Below are 7408 nucleotides of genomic sequence, written 5' to 3' on the forward strand. Positions count from 1 at the left end.
TATTAAAAGATGATCTATTTTTATGTCACTACATAGAGTTAAAGTATTCATGTTACAATCATGGATTCGTTTATTAGATTTTCATAGAAGGATGCAATATCAATAGTGATTTATTAAATAAAAAATCCAACAACATTTTTATTGATAAATATAATATGTTAACAACATTTAGAACTGCGAGTTTAGGTCATTCCCAACACAAAAAGGAATTGAATCTTGTGCGGAAGCGCTTGATCACTTTCTGTCCAATTTTTGTTACATGAAATTTGTACAAAATAGAGACAGAAACATATTTAAGTATATTGTTTGTCAACGAACAAAAAAAATATATTAATTACCTTTAAAGAACCTTTTCACAAATCTTCTCCCGATCTTGAACAAATAGTACGAACAATAGGATCATGAACTTGATACCACGAGCAAGACATGACCACAGGACTTCTCTGCTATTCTCTTTGGACATGGAGGATGGTGGAGCTTTTTTGGAAGTAAGAAAAAAAAAAGGAAATCCTTTTGCAGAGAACTTTTCTCTGTGTTTTGAGAGCAAGAGAGTGTATTTTAGGTTGCAAGAGTTTTTTTTTTTTTTGATAAAATGTTCAATAACCCTTCAAATGCATACTCCTTTGCCATTTTAATACATGAGGGAAGTTACGACTCCCCTACAACTGCGGGGGAGTTAATTAATTAAAATAATTAAATATAATTTCACCAATCCAATTAAATATCATATATTTAAATTAATGCACATGTAAATCATATTCTAATATACGTAATCTCTCTTGACCTATAGTTTTAATATGATCCCAATTCACATAAATCTTAACTATATTTTAAATATAAATTCTATTCATATTAAATTAATATTTGTATCTTATTCAAATATTAATACTCTCATAGTATATAGTTTAATTTGAATATTATTTACAGTTAACTTTATATTATAATGTATCTATATATATTATATTAATTGCATCATATACAATTAACATAAATTTTCTTAATAATTAATTTGAACACTTCAAAAATTTTCAACTTTATGAACCTTGTTTAATTCATTTGTGAGCTAACAGGGGGACCTAATGGACCTACAGTTATAACCTCCAATTATATGAGATTAATTAATTAAAATTTTTAATTAAATTAATCCACATGAAGAAAATATAAACATAGAGATCCAGTGTGCAGAAGCAGATCATTCCAAATCCCATTGTTAAAAAACTCAAACAATTACAGTCTAAACGGAAACGATTATGCATAACTATAAATTACAACATGCTTCTTATAAATGAACAAACAAGGGATAGAGTATGTAAATCTTTAAAGAACTTTTCTTCAAGTATCCCTCGATCAATCTCTAATGCGTCCTAAGAAATACTCGAACGCAATGATCAGAACAGCCAACAACATGAACTGAAGAATCCTCAATCACTATCGAGTCCAACTCGATCTTCGACCCTCGAATGGAACAAGAACACCACCACAATAGTTACCTTGGTATTCTTGGTGTGAGAATCCAGGAGTTGTGGGCTCTGTGTGACTTTGGATAGAGGAATGAAGGAGGTAGACGATCGAGTAAGTGGGAGATGGATGAAGTCTATCGTATAGACTACGACTTTTTGTAAGAAGAAGCCTATTGTATAGACTTGCTACTTGATCATGTAGTAACGAGTAACTATCATATAGTAAACTCGATATACAATCATTTAGTCTGTGAGATGCTATTGTTTAGTAAAAACATTTTTACTTAATAGTCTTTTCTTTTGTGAAACAATACAATGAATCTGTTGGATTTTATGTCCTAAAACTCGTAGTTTGTAAATTAATAAACATATTTTGTTTTGTTTTTCGATAAAGTTGTTATTGAAATTGTAATCTTGAATCTAATAAACTAAGGTCCTGAGGCTATTTAATGTAGTTTGAACTTTATGTAGTGACATACTTGTGGATCAAATTCAAATATATAGCCAAAATGGTTTATAGTATATGAATTAGGTTGGGCGCCTTATTTTGGGGACACTATGGATGCGGCCCACTTTGTAGTTAGTACAAATGATGTGATCCTAAATCGTTCATATAAAGATATGTGAGTGGGGGCATCCTATGCAATGAGTTTGCATAAGACTGAACCATGAAATAGTCACTTTTTATGTTCTAAATGTCGTTTTATGTATAAAACTGACTATTTCGTTAATTGATGACCTAGGTAACTTAATCTTAATCCTGAGTTAACTATGAACTCCCGTTCACTCGGAATTATCCTTAGATCTGCATAGGTGAGGGCAACTCATTATTGCTGGCCCAATAAGCCTCCTATTTCAAGGGTAAGATCGAGTGGATAGCTGGGAACATAGGGTGCAAGACGGAATTCACTCCTACCCGTTATAGGGATAGTAGATAGGTTGTTCCCTTTAGTACTGAATCTAGGTATTGAACAAGGGGCCCCACCCTCTCCTTGGCCCGAGAGGGGTTCAGTTTATAGGTTGGACCTTAAACCAATTGTTCATTAGAGGATTAGTGGAACTTAAGAAACAAGATGTAGTCTTGGGGGTAAAACGGTTTTTTTGACCCAGTCGAGATTACGAACAACCTGTGAAGGATTAGCTTACTAATCATGGTTATATCAAATGGACACAAATATATCTATAGTGAGGGGAGTGCAACTATGGGACTATAGTGGAATGACCCGTTAGTTAACGAATATTGATTAGCTCCGTCTAAAAGAGTTTTAGCCAGCTAATCTTGGATCATTGGAGCCCATGATTTATAGGTCCATTAGGTTCCCCTATTAGCTCATATGGAATAAACTTAGAACAGTGTGATAGAATGATTTGAATTGTTCGAATTAGGTGAAGAGAGAGACACCTACAAGTATATGTGATATAGTAGTCGGTTTTCAGTTTAGAGATACAACTTTAATATTTAAATGTGATTTAAATATCAAGAATATGAATACGTTCATATTCGGAAGCTCGAAAATAATGAAAATGGTCAAAGATGTAAAAAGTGAAAGAGTTGACTTTTGACTTTGAAGAGTCAAACTTTGACTGACCTTATATTCAAATGTGATTTGAATTACGAGAAAATGAATGTGGATTCATGCTCGGGAGGTCAAATTAGTCAACACCAAAAAATCATAAAAAGTCAAAATGTTGACTTTTTGGTCAAAGTTTGACTTTGACAAAATGACTATTTTGCCCTTTGACTATAGTTAGTGGGAAAATCCGAACTTTTGTTGGATAATTCCACTAATAAAATAGTGGGCTAGGTGTTGGCTTATAGTGGAGACATTAAGCCCACTTAGATAGTGGATTCTAGTTGTTAGGTTTTTATGAAGTTGTTTCATGCAATTTTGCATGACCCTTTTCTATAAATATGGGCTTTTGAATTTGGATTAAAAACTTTTGCCATTCTTACAAAAATTAGTTTTCAAAATTGGGCTGAAAAAATTAAAAACCCAACCCAAAAAATCTCCATTTTTTTCCATCTCTTTCTCTCTCTCGGGTTCTTCATAAATCGGGTCCCACAATTTGGTTATGAGTCTAGAGGATAGTAGGTCAACTCTAGTAGTGGTCCGAAAGAGTTCAGGTCGAGATTCAGCGAGGAAAAGCGATTTTCGGGAGCTTCAAAGGTAATTTTTAATTTACTATTTTTTCCTTCAATTGCATGTTTTTTCCTTTAAATTAAAAGCAATTAAAGTGTAATTAGATCCTTATTCCGCTGCGTATGTCCCGTGTTCCATCTGAATCAACCCTAAATTTTGGAAAATCATTTTCCTTTTATCTCACAATTACCGTAACCGTACAAAACCTCCCACTCAAATTGGTTATTAAAGAAAAAGAATAATTAATTATCATATAATTAATATATTATAAATAAATATGATAACCAACTTATCATATTATCTTTATAATCTATAGTTTTAATATTTCATCATATGATACATATAAACCATAGTTCTTTTTCTATGTTATGGTATTTAATATAAATCATATTTATATTAATTCCTCTATAATTGAATTAGTTTAATTATATCACATATAATTAAATTTTCTCTTGTTAATTTGAACACTTTAAATTAACCCAAAATCTGATTCTCAACTTCAACCCATTGAGCTACCAAGGGGACCTCATGGACCTGTAGCTTGAAGCTCCAATGGTACGTGAATAACTGATTAAACTCTTTAATCACGAGATCCACCATTCGTAACTGTTGATCACTCCACTAAAGATCGACAGTTGCACTCTTTGCATTACAGATATATTTCTGTGTCCATTGGATATAACCAGTCAACAGTGCGATGACCCTTCACAAATTGCTTATAAGTACAGCTGGGCCAATTTACCATTTTCCCCCGTAGTTATATCTAACTTCTTAAGTACTACTGATTCTTCTGATGAACAATAAGTTATATTCCTATTATGATTCAGTCCTCTCTTCCTAAGAGAGGGTATGATCACTATGTTCAAGACCCGGATTCAGTGCTTAAGGGATATCTACTAACCTCTGCTTTGGAAAATGAGTGAATTCCGTCTTGTGTAGCTGAGTTTCCAGCTCCCCAATCAGACGAATCCCCAAAATGGTAGATTTGTTGAGTTGGCATTCTAGCCACTCTCACCCATACAAATCAAAGGACCACCCTCATGAGTAGGAGTTTCCAACTCACTCAAGATTAAGGTCATGTCACCTATGGTCATCCTAGTGAAATGTAAGTCTCAATTATGAATGATGTTACATAAATAGACTAATCGTTTCGTGGTCCGATCTTATACAAACTCTTTGTATAGGAAATCCCCGCTCGCATGTCTTCATATGAATGGTCAGGATCAAACCATTTATAGCACTTTACAACACTAACATCTACAAAGCGGGTCATATCCGTAGTGTCACCAGGATAAGGTATCCCTCCTTTATCCTTATAATACAGACCATTTAGATTATTACTTAAGACATGATCCACTTGTATGTATCCACATACATGCTTAAGTTACATAAAATAACCTTGGATCTTAGTTTATTGGATTGAGTAAAAGCTTATAAAATAACACTTATTTTATTAATAACAATATGTTTATAGAGTGTTTACAAACTATGAGACTACTAGGAGAATTAGGAAACTAATCCTAACAATCTCCCACTTGTTCAATGCCTCAGAAGACTAATGTATAGTACAAAATAGTAGAAAATACAATAAACTAGGGCATACTCTATACCCCAGTATCATCTCCCACTTGCCCTAGACAAGGTGCCACATGTCCTGCAGACCCAGACTCCCCAAATGACCCTTGAACACTTTAGCTGTAAGAGTCTTTTTAAACGAATGAACAACGTTATGCTCCGATGCGATCTTCGTGACTATCACATCACCGCGATGCGCAATCTCCCTGATCAAATGATACCTCCATTCTATATGCTTGCATTTTCCTTGACTCCAAGGTTCCTTCGAATTTTCCATAGCCCCGCTGTTATCACAATAGAGTGTGATCAGCAAAGACATATTTGGAACAACTTCCAAATTGGTAAGGAACTTCCTAAGCCATACAACCTCTTTAACAGCTTCACAAGTGGCTATGTATTCGGCTTCTATAGTCGAGTCCGCGATGCATCCCTGTTTAATGCTCTGTCAAACTACAGCCTCTCCATTCAGAGTGAACATTAACCCTGATGTTTATTTTCGAGAATCTCTATCAGTCTGAAAGTTAGAGTTTGTGTATCCTGTAAGGATCAAATCCTTATTTCCATACACGAGCATATAGTTCTTCGTTCTTCGAAGATACTTGAGGATCATTTTGACCGTCGTCCAGTGATCTAATCTTGGATTGGACTAATATCAACTGAAAATCCCTACTACATAGTAAATGTCAGGTCTAGTACATAACATTGCATACAAGGCTACCAACAACCGATGCATAAGGAATTCGTCTCATTTACTCAATCTCTTGAGATGTCTTAGGACACTGTTCCTTAGACAAAAAAATTCCATGCTTGAAAGGTAATAAACCCCTCTTGGAATGAGTACTTGATCAACATCTTGTCAATGTGCGATGCCTGAGACAAGATCAACCTTTTGTTCTGATGATCCCTTGTGATTTGGAGCCCTAGAAAAAATTGCGCCTCTCCCAAATCTTTCATTTGGAATTAGGCGGCTAGCCACTTCTTAATGTCAGTTAGAAAACTTACATCATTCCCAATGAGTATGTGATGCGTTATTTTACGATGTGAAAATATGGATGATCTGTAGATCCTAACCATTTATGTGGAGACATGTGAGCGGAGGTGTCCTATACAAAGAGTTTGTATAAGACCGGACCATGAGATGATTCGACTCTATATATAACGCTGTTGATACTGAAGATTTACATCTCACCTAAATGACCATAAGTGACATTACCTCAATCCTAAGTGTTTTGGGGACTCCTGCATTTGAGGGCGGTCTTTTGATTAGTATGGGTGAGAATGACCAGATTGCCAACTCAACATGCCTACCTTTTTGGGGACTTATCTGATATGGGAGCTGGAATCTCAGTTACACAAGATGGAATTCACTCCTTCGTCAAAGCAGGGATAAGTAGATAGATTGCTTCCTTAAGGGCTGATTCTGGGGCTTGAACATAGTGGCCACAACTTCTCTTTGGAAGAGAGAACTCAATCATAGTAGGACTATGACTTATGTTCATTACAAGAATCAATGGTACTTAAGGAGTTAGATGTAACTACAGGGGCATAACGGTTATTGGCCGAGTTGTACTTATGAGCGATCTGTGAAGGGTTATCGCAGTGTTGATTGGTTAAGATGGACACATAATATATCTGTAATAAGAAGAGTTCAGTTATTAGTCTTTAGTGGAGTGTCTAACAGTTAACGGATAGTGGATTCCGTGACTAAAGAGTTTAGTCAGTTATTCACGTACCGTTGGAGCTTCAAGCTATAGGTCCATAAGATCCCTTTGGTAGCTCAATGGATTCAAGTTGAGGATCAGTTCTTTGTGTTGATTTGAAATGTTCAAACTGACAAGAGGTAATTTGATGATATATGATATGATTGGTATGGTGTATGAGATATATCAAGTGGAGGGTTAATGTAAATGAGATTTACATTAAGGACCATGAAATAGAAAAAGAGCTATGGTTTATATGTTTCATGAGATGAAATATTAAAACTATAGGTTATAAATATAGTATTGTAAGTTGGTTATCATATATATTTATAATAATATTAATTATTGGATAATTATCTCTTTTTCTCTAATAACCAATTGAGTGAGAGGTTATTGGTGGTTTCATGATAACCGTGAGATAAAAGGAAAAATGTTTTCCTAAATTTAGTTAATGTTGAATTTGAGATTTCTACTATCGGAAAGTTCTCACGGAAAGGTTGTCAAGTAAATACGATTTACTTAACGGCAACTT

The sequence above is a fragment of the Benincasa hispida genome, chromosome 4, assembly GCF_027475165.1.
Source record: "Benincasa hispida cultivar pf3 chromosome 4, pf3_genome.v1.1, whole genome shotgun sequence".
Taxonomy (NCBI): Eukaryota; Viridiplantae; Streptophyta; class Magnoliopsida; order Cucurbitales; family Cucurbitaceae; genus Benincasa; species Benincasa hispida.